Here is a 13619-nt window from a genome sequence, read left to right on the forward strand (position 1 = left end):
AGACGTTCAGGAAAGGCTGAATGAAGTCATGTCAAGTACAATAATTCGGAGATCAATAATAACAGTTGTAGGACAGTATATAAGGAGGATAAGGATTTTGAAGTTGACTCGAAATCTGATAGGTAACCAGTGCAAGGACTTGAAAACAGGTGTAATGCATCCCTGATAGGATTCTTGCTGTCATATTCTGAACATATTGAAGATTGCTCAGTGTGGATTTAATTTCCCCAGTGAACAGGATGTGCATTTATTAATTCTAGAAAAAAAGCCTTTCTTGATTTCTCTAGTTCTTAGTTTCTCTAGTTCCCTTTAAAATAAACTATTATTCCACAATGCAGAGTATTACATGGCCAGTATTTACACATGATATTTGTGATTTAAAGAAATTAACACAAGCAGCTTTTGGAGATTTAAGTGTTGGCTGAGTTATTGCAGGATAAAAGACTAGAGATGTTGGCAAGAAGAAGATAGTTTGGGGAAAGCTGAGGAATACACTTATAACAAGAACACTTCCTAATGGGGTTAGGCATACTTTTGATGAAGATGATGAAGTTAACAGACTATATGTTTACATAGATACTGAAATAAGGATTGTATTTTAGATTATGTGTAGTTGCTGGCATTGAACTGTGTTGGATGCACATGAATTGAAGGAATGGGCAAACATAGCTGATGCGGATCCACAGAGCCAGCATATTAAGATGTTTATAATTAGAGGCAATTTGTTTAAATAACTAGGTATGGATACTGATGTGCAAGAGAGGTGGAAAGGCTGTTTCCTTAAGATATAAAATATTTTAATAAAATAATAAAATATTTTATTCTCAGTGAGATGCTGCCATTTCATAGTGGGTTTCTAACACTGTGTATAGTTCCATCCACACAGTGCCTTTACTTCCATTTCTAATCTCTTTATCCAGTACAGAGGATTTGGAGCCTATCCCAGTAAGCGACGGACACAAGGCAGAATACACCCTGGACATAGCGCCAGTCCATCACAGGACAGACAGACACAAACACACACACACCAAGGCCAGTTTAAATCTAACCTCAGAACCTTTCTTTTCAGAAGACTTAGTGTCTGTATCTGCTTCATTTTCTAATTTTGGTAGCACCTCTAACTGCTTGTCTTTCTTATATGCATTTACTTTGTAATCTGTGGTCCTTTTATCTGTTTTTACATCTACTGTATTGCTTTGAGATGCCACCTTTAATGGTGATATATCAAATAAAAGTTTTTATTATTGTTATAGGGAAACATGATCAGATTGTCCCTGGTTCAGAAAAAAAGATCTAAAGTATACTAGTTTGTCACTCTTCTAATTCCCTTTGCTAAATGACTTTTCATACTAATCTGATCAATCTAACTGCCAGTTTTCTGTGCTTTCTCTATCCTGCTAGATTTGCAATTATTCTGAAAATTTTCATCTTGAAATAACTCATTTCTAAATACCTTTTTCACTGTTAACATCTTGCAGCAACTCTGCGACAAAATATACACTCTGACAGTTCATCCTGCTACCAACATTAAATAGAACAAATCTTAAGATTTCTATATTTATGTCTTTATTTAGTGGTTTCATTAGTGACAAAGGCTAAACTTTCTTGGAAAAATGTCTTTTATGTGTTGTGGAAAAAACTGACTTGCTTTAACAAAATATGTTTACAAATCCTTTCACCTGGCATTTTCGTAGTTAGAAATTATGGAACGCTCTGTTAAAAGCAAGGGAGTTTTTATGTCCGTTGCAGTTCTTTTGCAACATGAATATAATTATATCGTTATTAATTTCTTGAGATACGCGATTCCATATTATATTCCCTTTTAATCAAATTCTAAAAGTATGCTTGTTGACTCCGGTATCGTGTTAGTTAAAGACTTCGATGCTTAAAATGTTTAGGGAGAAATGGAATACTGGTGTGTATTTTTTTCTTTAAAGTACCAAGACCAGCCATATACTGTATGTTTATGTTCCAAAATTAATATCGTTTATGGCCTTCACACGCGTTGCAGTATGCTCCTATTCTTTTTATGCTCAGGCACTAAGTAAAAGGAGATGCTTCATATTGCTTGACTAATTTTAAAAACTAAGTTAGAAATGCAGACGCTCCCTCGGTGCGCTGCTCTGGTGCGCCGGCTCTTACACAGTGCCTGTCTGCCGTAAGCGTTACAATATACATACCCAACACTGCTTGTACCCATCTGTCATGCAAATAAAACACCTTGAATTGAATTGAATTGAGGGGAGAAGGGGGGGATACTAAAGCCAATACTGGCTCAATGGGCTTTGACGTGCTAATGCGTTGGTTTAACAGTCCGGGTGTGGCAGGCTTCCAATGTCAACTCGACTCGATTGGAAGACAATGAACGTATTTTAGCCCTAAATGAATTAATAGCAAACATGGTTTACATAAAATACATTTTTCCAAGAAAGTTTATAATAATACGATCTATAGTTGAAATCTGAGCCTACTTTAAAAATAAAGGAAAAGCATTTTCAGAGAGCAATCACGCTGTGTTTATGTAGAAAAAGCGATTAGGTTTATGAGCAATCTAATTACCTAATCGCTTAAAACGCTATATAAAATAAAGTTTATTTAGAGATGAATGATCAATGTGGTAGTTTAAATAATGTGAGTCAGGAAACTAACACAGCGCCACCGGAGTTAATAACGCAATAAAAACGCTATAAAATAATGTGACACAGTACAGCACAGTACAATAATACTGACCATGACTTTAGAAGCATAAATTACCTTACACTCGATTTAAACACAAGCTGTCTTTCTGTATGAACCTCTAAGCTGGTTCATACAGAAACTGTAGAAATGCATTAGCCTGATTATGATTAAAAACACATAATTAAACACGCGTTTGCGATTTAAATCAGAACACGATTTAAATCAATATAAATGTTTATATTGTAACGCATACTGTCCAGCCTCCATTTCTCTATAAAAATTTACTGTTGCACACACACACACAATAGAAGCGGGAACCGCTGTCAGAAGGGAAGATATGTTCAAAATATCGCAAATATCGATCATGTTGCGATATTTTGAAATATAAAAGTCAACTGATTGTCCATAATATCGCTTACCTATTTTTTCGAAGAAATGTTTGTTAAAATAAAAGTCCAGCACCAGCTGGATTCGAACACACAACCTACCAGTTGGTAGTCACGCACCTAGACCAGTAGGCTACAAGAGAGCTCACATGATCAGGCAGGCGAAACAGCCCTACACAGCCCTGCCGCAGTACACGGATATAATCATACCGTTATTAAATTCTTTAGATACGCGATTCCATATTATATTCCCTTTTAATCAAATTCTAAAAGTATGCTTGTTGACTCCGGTATCACGTTAGTTAAAGACTTCGAAGCTTACAATGTTTAGGGAGAAATGGAATAACGGTGTGTATTTTTTTCTTTAAAGTACCAAGACCAGCTATATACTGTATGTTTACGTTCCAAAATTAATATCGTTTATGGCCTTCACACGCGTTACAGTATGCTCCTATTCTTTTTATGCTCAGCTACTAAGATTTCCCTTCAGTGGTAAAATTCAATATCTACAACGGGCACAGTAAAGACGTTTACAGTAAGTCTTTCTACGACAGACCAACGGACCACGAGTGCCCCTGTCGGTCAACCAATCACGCACCGCGGTATGCCGTGTCATCATACCTGCGGTATCTGTACCGCGGTGTCTGTGCCGCGCACTTTGAATGGCTGCATCTGTAACTCTTAGGAATTAAATTGATATCAACTGGTTGGGATAACAATTGAATTCTCGAGCAGTAATGCATTGAAGTTGAATACTCATCCAATCTCTGGGGATTCAGATCTCCTGCGGACTCAAAGAAACAGTTGCAGGCTGTTGCTGTCCAATCCGCGCTCTCTGGCTCGGTGCCAGGAGAAAAGATGAGTGTGGGTCCCAGCAGGTGAGGAAGAAGACCGGTTCGTTCCTGATGAAGTGCTAGTTCTGAATAGTGATTCAGCTGTCCACAGTTCCGACCTGTTCACGTGGCCTGCTGCTGGTGCTAACCTCGGGTGGATCCTCTGGTTACTCTCTGGCAACCTCCGCTCTAGACTCTTAGAACAAAAGAAAGTTCTGGCACTCGGACACACTGGCCGTTCCGTGGTTGTCCGGGCTGAGCCTCAGGATGGTCAGGAGGCGCGCTGTGAGAATGTCCTGCCCTTGGGAGCCTTCTGCTCCTGGGCCGTCCTGCCCTGGAATTCTCCTTTGAATTCCCTTTAGAAAAGTCCACAGAATTCTCCTGAATCTTACTACAGGCTCTCTGTGTTGCCTGTTTTTACCTGGAGGAACTTCAGCTCGTTCATTGGCTGAAAGTTCCATGGGCATCAGAGTCCCACGTGGGTTACTCGGCCCTACCAGTCCCTTATTGGTTGATCAAGGTGAGATATGAGTCATTTACTCCTGACACCTAGGAATGCAGTCCATCTGGCACTCCCTAGACAGATAGGCGCCAATGGATGACCATTGATCATGATAGCCAGGCTTAGCTAAGTGCATCCCCCTTTGGGAGCTGTCCCTTATCAAAGGAAACCTTAAATCAGCCTGCATGAATAGTTTCTCTGTGGCTGCACCACAGAGATGAACAGAGAGATGAGGCCTAATTTGGGAAAGCTCAGAACACTTAATTCTTTCTTATTAATAAGCCTCACCGCTACAACACATATGCAGTTTGAGCAAACATAAGACAATAACCAAGTACCACAAACTACCAGGCATCTAGTATCATTAGCAGTTCAGGTGGGGAGCTGCGTCACCATGTGTAGGCTGCAAAGGAACAAGTAATAGGTCTATTCCATGCTTAAAAGAAAAGAAAGAAAACACAACATTTCAGCCGTGGAGCCCTCACACCTGAAGAAGGCTCCACGGCTGAAACGTTGTGTTTTCTTTCTTCTCTTTTCATCTAGTGTCATTAGCCTTTTAACAGTTCCTGTCAAAATAAAATAGAAATGGATAACATTCTAGAGAGAGTTTGAAATACCAAGGTACAATTTAAAACATATCTCTTCCACTACAACCACAATATTTTGGAGAGATCGTTGAACCTCACTGTTCTGACATGTCCGTTAGCCTCCGTCCTGCTTCAGCAATGAATGTGGCGGGGCATATTCTGAGGGAGATGAGGTCAATCAGGTGGCAGGAAAACCACGCTATGCTTTTTTTTGAGATCCTGAAAAGGACAGAAGGGCCATGTATATGTGTGCAGCTGGATATGTAATTGCAAGTGGCGTAGCAAATTCTGCCGAAGCCCCACTACCTGGTGTGGACAGTAGCTGTGCATGTTGCAGCAGAATTGTGCATGTGAGATCAAGGGGGCATGTCATGTGTTTCAGCACTTCACTCCCTTCAGTAGCACGTGATTCCCTGAGTCCAAAACAATTGTGAGTTCTTTAGATAACCTTCGTTGCCTATTGTACGATTGTACGAGCTGAACTTTTGTGCTCATCAATTCAACGCTCTTTCCATCAACTCATCTTGTCTTTTGACACTTCGTGTTTTGCGCTCCTTTGACTATCGGCAGATCGGGTGACTGCAAACACTGAAGTTCTTGCTTACGGAGTGTGGAACATTGTTTTCAAGTGATCGCTGTTCTGTCATGTTGACGCCGAGTGAATCTTTCTTTGGCAACATGGCCAGGCTGACAGCAGTGCGAGCGAAAGTAATGGCAAATTTCTTGACTTATTTCTGAATGTGAATGTTCTTTAGAAAAGGGATGCGGCGTTGCTTCTCGCCCGTGTAAAGGTCACGCATTCCAGACGTGGTTATGAGCGAACAGTTGCCGCAAGTGTTTGAAAAGAGCAAGGGAGGAAGCAGCCCTGCCCCGTGTGAGGATCAAACTCACGACCTTCAGGTTATGAGACTGACACACTACCTACTACGCCAATGAGGCCAGCTGCAGTGAATGTGTCGGAAAGTTTGCCTCACATGAATTTCAGTCACCTGTACCCTAATCTTGCGACGCCCTCTGCTGGATGTTGCATTTGCCTTTTGATCTCACCGATACTTTTTTGGTCTGTTTCTGTTGCGAGTCCGTCTTTCAGATCTCACCTAGCACAAGTCTCTCTGGCTGAAGTGGCCTCTCTGCTTCAGCATCGTGCACTCACTCAGCCATTAAAAATGTCACTCGGACTTCTGACATGCTGACATGAAATGTCAAGAGAGAGTGGCGGAGACGCTTAAGCCAGAGAGAAGACGAAAAGGGGGCATAGCTGCGAAATGCTTGACAGCTGCACAATGCTCTCCATGCAAGGCGTGACCACAGGCTAAAGGATACCTTTCAGCACATCAAGCTCTAAGCACACACCTGGAGGATGGGGGAATTGATCCTGCTACCTCCCACATGCAAAGCAAGCGCTGTACCATACAAGCCAACCCTGCTTGCTGGGGCTTATGCCTCGGCGTCACCTAGTGCCGCTTGTTCCCCTCTTACCGGGCACAGTTCACTGCCCTTCGTCTGCAAGGCAGTCGTGTAATTGTGGCTTTCTTGACTTATTGATGAAGGTCTGACCGGACGAGCGAATGACGCCTCTCCCCCATCCTCAAGCTCGCTGACAGATTGAAATGAAAAGTGCTGCTGTGGCTCGTTGGTCTAGTGGTATGATTCTCGCTTAGGGTGCGAGAGGTCCCGGGTTCAACTCCCGGACGAGCCCTCGTGTGCTCTTTTCCTCCTCTTCCACAAGACTGGGAACTGATATCCACATCACTTCGCAGCGTCTGCTTATGGCAAACGATGGAATGTGACTAATAACTGAACGAGCCTGGTGAATTCTCATCACGTGGCACAATGAGAGCGTGCAGTCAGCTGTCCAAGGCGGCAACCTCATTGCTCGTTCAAAAGAACACGTACTGAAAACTCATCACCACTATGTCGTAGATGAGCACCGCGATCGCTTGTTGTCATGCGTCCTTACTTGGGAAATGCAGAAGCAAAAACTGCCCTCTCTCAGCCACCGAAACGTGTGCGGCTCGCCTTGCGCTCTCTGCGCCTCGCATATTTGTGGAGCTGTCTGCTCTTCTTTCTGTTGAAGTACTCAAGTTACGGGGTGTCCTGCAGCCTATGATGTTCTCACTGAGAGCTTTCAAGATTTGAAGGAAAACTACAAGCTTGATGGCTCAAGTCGAACGAATGTGATTGTTAAGCAATCGATGATCAAAAGCACGTCTTCTAACAATTTGTGAGAGTATTATCAGCACTGTTTTCACTCGGATATACTTTTCACTTGCTAAGCTGACAAATTGGACGAGAAAATGCCGGAGACGCACTCAGTGCAGACTGAGGTTGGGAAGGAGGTGTGGCCCTTCAACGCTTGACAACTGAAGGACATTCTCTCCGCAACGGAGGAGCACCTGTCAGAAGTTGCAGAGGCTAAATGAAAGCACCGGGCTCGCGGAGTTCCAAACTCAGACCTGGAGGATGCAGGCATCGATCCCGCTACCTCTCGCATGCTAAGCGAGCGCTCTACCATTTGAGCTAATCCCCCTCGCTTCATGCTTCTCGGCATCATGTCTTACCGCCTCTGCCCCTCTTGCCGGGCACCGCCCACTGCCCTTGGTCTTGTAGTGGTTTGATGGGTTTACTGAGACAATTATTAATTGTAGCAGTAATCACGAGGTTCTTCGTTGGGGCTTTTAGAAAATCAATCGTCAGAACAACTAACAACGCACACACACGGGTTCAATACACAAGATACATTTATTCATATAAATTGTGCACCAAACATATACTAGTCTGCCTGGATACGAGCGGCAGACCTTACTGTGAGGGTTATCAATATACAAGGTATATAATCTCGAAGAGATGCCAACACAAAGAGATACACAACAGAGAATATATGTCAATATATATCGTTCGGTTACCAAATCGCTAATCAGTGTTATTACCCACTGTTACTCTAAACTCGGAAGTAAATACATTACTCATGAATTAAATTGATAACAACTTGTGTTGAGGTACAATTGAATTCTTGAGACGCAATGTAGAACATGGGGTTTACTTATCCACTGTGTATGGATTTGGAATTTCCCGGCACGAACACCAAACCAGCTGACAGGCTCTGTTGCAGCCTCTGTTGCAGCGGTTGTCCAATGGGCGTTGTGTCGGCGTCCTCTGGCTACCGGCCAACCAGTCAAGGTGCAGCTCGGAGTAGGACGGGCGGAGGAATCTGACTGCGGCGCGCAGGGCAATCGTTGCTCCAAGGGGATCTACCAGCAGTCCGGCTGACTAGTAGAAAGTCTCTATGCACAGAGTGTGACCGCGAGTCCTCACAAGTCACTCTTTTGCCTGGGAAGAAGCTGGTTCGTTCCCGGTCCAGCGCTGCTTCTGAATAAACTATTCAGGTTGTCGACGAGGGTCCAACTGTAGGCTGCCGTTGATCAAGCGGAGCATTCACGTTGGTAGAATTCTGAGTACGTACGGGATCCTCGGCCTCGCGCTTAGAACAAAGTCCAAGTCCTTTTGCAGACAACAGCGGTTGTCACGTGATTGTCTCTGAGGATGCGCGAAAATGGCCAAGGAGAGCCCCGATCTGAGCTTGCGCTCCCTTTTTGACCAAGACCCAGATGTGTGCTGATTGGTTGAGAGTTTGGTGGGCATTGGAGACCCACGTGGTATTACCACGCCCTGCCAGTCCCTGATTGGTTGGTCAAGATGAGATATAAGTCACTTACTCTTGACACTTAGGAATGCAGTCCGGATGTCCATTCGGCACTCCCTAGACTGATAGGCGCCAATGGATGACCATTGATCTTGATAGCCAGGCTTAGCTAAGCGCATCCCCGTCTGGGAGCTTGTTCCTTATCAAAAGAAAACATCTTAAATCAGCCTGCATGAATACTTTCTCTGTGGCTGCACCACAGAGATGGAGGGTGAGATGGGGCCTCCTTTAGGACAGCATACCAACGCTTAATTCTGTCTTATTAACAAGCATTGCCGCTACACAGGTCTGGACCGACCAGCGCTTGTAAGTGGTGCGTTGGGGTCATGGGTTAGGAGGTTTTTAGAGCAGAGCAGTGGCTCTGCAGCTGAGAATCTGTGCCTGTGGCTGGAAGGGTTTGCCGGTTCAAATCCCACAGCTGGCAGAGGAATCCTACTCCGTTGGGCCCCTGAGTGATGCCCTGAACTCCAACTACTCCAGGGGTGCTGTGTAAATGGCTGACCCTGCACTCTGACCCCCAGCTTCTCTCCCTGTCTGTGTATCTCCTGGAGAGCAAGCTGGGGTCTGTGAAAAGACATGTTCCTCATGCAAGAAATTGTACATGGCCAATCAAGTGATCTTTGATTTATTATTTCCCCAACATGTCTCACCTCTTGGGACAGGATCACCTCCCATCAGATTTCTACCACTGTGAGTCCCTGAGGAAGCTCTCTGTGGTCAGAGACATGCTAGTGTTTCCTAGTGTCCACTAGGGGGCACAAATTGTGTCCTACCGGTTGTTCAATCTGTCGCTTTTTGAATCACCCTATTACATCACTTCCTGAAACAACCCCATTACGTCACTTCCTGAAACACCCCATTATGTCACTTCCTGAATTACCCCATGACATCAGATCCTGATGTACAACACAACTTATTATGTCACTTCCTGGAACACCCTGCTACACACCTGACTCCCTTCAGCAATTCACTAACAACACAGCAGATGAGTCAGGACCTCATAAAAAGAGAGCCCCGCGTATGAGCAGAGGGGGGTGGAATACTCACACAGGTGCCAGGACTTTTGGCTGCTCGCCCCCTGACCTGGAAGAAAAAAGATTTTGCTTTCAGACTGACGGGACCCCATTGGTTAGTGCAAGACACCTTAATTCTGCCGCACGGTGTCTGTAACTCAGAGCAACTAATAATCACATATTAATTTAAGAGCTTTTGCCTCAAACTCTATATTATGCCCACTGCAACCAGAAGAATTAAAAGAGAGAAATTACCTGTATTTCAAAAAGAGACTGGCAGCCAATATCTTTTTTTCCATGACAGCTATTTTGAGATATGTACTTGGTGTTATTGCTAATTAAAACACTATTAATTGAGGACCCAGCTGCCCAGCCCTGTTGTTGAAGCCGATACCCTGGCTCCTCTCCAGACACAGCAGGATGAGCTCCTCCAGTCAGGACAGGAGGCTCTACTGTACACAGAGAGGGGTGGGAGGGGGGAACAGGCTGCTCAGCCACGTGGTTGAAGCCGAGACACAGGTGCCCCAGCCAGGACAGAGGATGTTCCTGAAGCCCGCAAGGTGTATCGAACCCACCTGGGAGACGAGGTGAGGTGGAAGAGTAGGTGCCTCCGGACCGCCCTGTCAGGGAAAGAAGGCGAGAGTTAGCTGTGCTCACTGTCTGTTCCTCAGGCTGGGACAGGAGATCATACACACTGTATTATTATTATTATTATTATTATTATTATTATTATTATTATTATTATTATTAAGAGACAGGCTCACTGTCTGTTCCTCAGGCAGCTTCTCGGGAGCTTATTCCATCTTCCCACTCGTAATCTACTTGAAATGTAAGGAAAATTCAAGTGCAACCCTCATCTTATTTTATCTTATGACTGGGATACGGGAGAGCTACAGTATATGTGCAGAGCGACACCAAGCGGTCACGGTGGAGTACTGCGTTAAGAATTGTGTGTCGGGTCGTGTTTTTAGCTGCTGCGTTAATTTGTATGCTGGGGTGTTAAGATTATCGAGTTGAGGATTATGTCAAGACGCTAGGTTGTGTTAAATTTGGTTTTGCAACACCAGCATTCACAACGTAATCACAACCTGACAGAAGATAGACCCTCTCCGCCCTGCGTGGGCAGTATTTCTCCCGGTACTGTGTCCCGATGACCCGCTGCGCTCATTTTGATGTGGCAGCGGGGTGAGGTTCACGTTATAAGTTTCTTCAGAGGCGTGGGGCTTAGCTGCAGCGCCACACGGCTGTTTTCTGAGAGGTTATAAAGCGACCCCACGTCTCGATATAGTACAGAGGGAGAGGGGAACAATGTTTACTGATTTTATCATCCTGGGCTGGAGGCTCTTTCTCGGCGTGTAACCCGACCCATCGCTGCCCATGGCGACGCTCAAATTACTATAATTAACACCCCTCCGCCGGCAGGGCTTATACCTTTTTCATGTATTTACTTTCTTTCGGTTGTGATCTTTTGTCTTAATTTTTTTTTATGAGACGTATAAAGAATCTACAAATACAGCTACAACCAGAGGAACAAAACCAGGTACAAGAGGAAAAAAACACATCTCACCGGCAGAGCTCAGGAAGTAAATGATGTGCTCAAACTGTATTTTTTTACACAGATCATGTTTTCCTGGCTTTAGTATTTCTCCAGTTTGTTTAAATAGAATTTAAAGAGCGTTTCCGCTCCGCCTCGAAAGTACTGAAAGGGGGAGGACTATTAGACCCTTTGGATTGATGGAGGGGAAATTCACCCAGAAAGACTAATAAATTGACTGTAAATAAATGCTCTTTTTTTCCGAATTGTCTGTTAAACGGCACAATAACATCTCAAAATCCTTCAAGCCTGCAAACACTACTCTGCCGGTCTGTCCAGAGTGACTTCACACACCTCCACCTCACAAATAATATGCAAATATACAATATACATCATATACAGATAATATATATCTATAATAATGATGCACCCTTTCAGCCCGACAAGAAACACACAGGGCTTAGACCTGTTGCCCGGGGCGACGACCCGGTCGCAGGGGCGACGACCCGCGTTGCCGGGGCGACGACCCGCGTTGCCGGGTGACCCGGGGTCAGCGGCCGGCCCGGCCTCCTGCGCTGCCGAGGAGCAGCAGACAGTGATGGTGGCGTTTTGTCGGGGCCTCGGCTCACGAAGTGCTGCTCAGGGCTGTGGGTGTCGCCCACCCATCGAGCTGCGCCTCGCTTTTCTCGTCACACCGGTCTCGCCGGGCCGAGAGACGTCTCCTATGACTCTGGCGCTCCCCTCCCCCCCCCCCAGCCTCCACCCCAAACCTCACGACCTGAATGTCGAAACACGTTGACATTTAAAAAACACAACATTTTCTTCGAGGCCGAGAGCTGAGAGAAGCGCCTTTCTGCCCATCTAGGAAGGAAAAAAGACCCCCCCCCGAGTTGTCTCGTAATGACAAAGTCTTACCCGAGGTCCTGTCGTAGCCCACCTGCAGGTCTCCCTCTCAGATCGTGGATTTGGGGGTCAATTCAATCGCTTTCTGCGCCTGTTTGAGGGCGTTAGCGGGTGTCCCCTTGGGTGACCGCGGCGCTCACACGGATAGGCGCTATATCCAAATCAATCGAAGTGAATTGAATCGCATTACACGCCGTAGCGCCCACGAATCGTCCAATAACGAAACGAGCTTTCAGCGAGCAGCTGAGCTCGGCCGGTTATTCATGTCTTGTACTTGCGCTCCATAGCTTTTCAGGCGATTTGCCTTCTTGTCTTTAGCCCTGTTGCGATAGCTTCGTGAAACGACCCGAGGTGCCGCACCCGGCCACTATCTGTCGGTACCAAACTGCAAGGGGGTTCGGCTGAATTTGAACCCCCCCCCCCATGGGAAACCAGCTGAAAATACCTCGTGTCCTCATGCTCGCACGTCATCACATATTTGTATATAAAGTGAACGGGGTTTTGGCAAGAGACCCGTGTTTGAACAGTCTAAAATAGGCGTATTTACACGTACACGAAGGCTGAGCGAAGCTTTTCTTCATTTAGCTTGTTTAATCTTTTAATTGTGTTATCTCCCCCCGCCCAAACGTGTATTTTTGGTTGACAGTACGTTTCCCCGGCGACGTTCTGTCTTTTGTCTTGTCTGTGCGTTTGTGTTGTTACAGTAAAAAGTAAAAAAAACAACAACATACTTTTGACTGTAATTGGGCGTTACAGGGACTCTAACGCCATGGTGAATAACCCCAGGGCAACACCAGGCGCACACCTCCAGGAGAGCTGTGGGGAGCTTGTAGCTGCTGTCAGGGGAAACTGGGAAACTGGGGAGTTTATCCTGCTTCATGGTAGCCATGTGCGTATTGCTATCAGCGGCACCTTTACAGCGCCAGCAGCCATATCACCGTGCAACCCACCACTGGCAGCCCCCCCACTGGAGCCCAGCAGGTGTCCAAGTTGAGCCCTTAAGTGTGTCTGTGTGTGTCCTGTGATGGTTTTGGCAAGAGACCCGTGTTTGAACAGCCTAAAATAGGCGTATTTACACGTACACGAAGGCTGAGCGGAGCTTTTCTTCATTTAGCTTGTTTAATCTTTTACTTGTGTTATCTCCCTCCACCCAAACGTGTATTTTTGGTTGACAGTACGTTTCCCCGGCGACGTTCTGTCTTTTGTTCTGTCTGTGTATTTGTGTTGTTACAGCGCCAGCAGCCATATCACCCTGCAACCCACCACTGGCAGCTCCCCCACTGCAGCCCAGCGGGTGTCCAAGTCGAGCCCCTGGGTGTGTCTGTGTGTGTCCTGTGATGGACTGGTGTCCTGTCCAGGGTGTGTGTATGTGTGTGTGTGTCCTGTGATGGACAGGTGTCCTGTGCAGGGTGTGTGTGTGTGTGTGTGTGTGTGTGTGTGTGTGTGTGTCCTGTGATGGACAGGTGTCCTGTGCAGGGT

General features: G+C 45.5%; 1 non-coding gene across 1 annotated transcript; it reads left to right on the forward strand.

The window, feature by feature from the left end:
* Positions 1-6614: 6614 nt before the first annotated feature.
* trnap-agg (transfer RNA proline (anticodon AGG)) lies at positions 6615-6686 on the forward strand. The gene has a single exon. It is a non-coding gene; the product is annotated as a tRNA-Pro (tRNA).
* The last annotated feature ends 6933 nt before the right edge of the window (positions 6687-13619 follow it).

Source organism: Atractosteus spatula, chromosome 10 (genome assembly GCF_055471065.1).
Source record: "Atractosteus spatula isolate fAtrSpa1 chromosome 10, fAtrSpa1.hap1, whole genome shotgun sequence".
NCBI classification, from domain to species: domain Eukaryota; kingdom Metazoa; phylum Chordata; class Actinopteri; order Semionotiformes; family Lepisosteidae; genus Atractosteus; species Atractosteus spatula.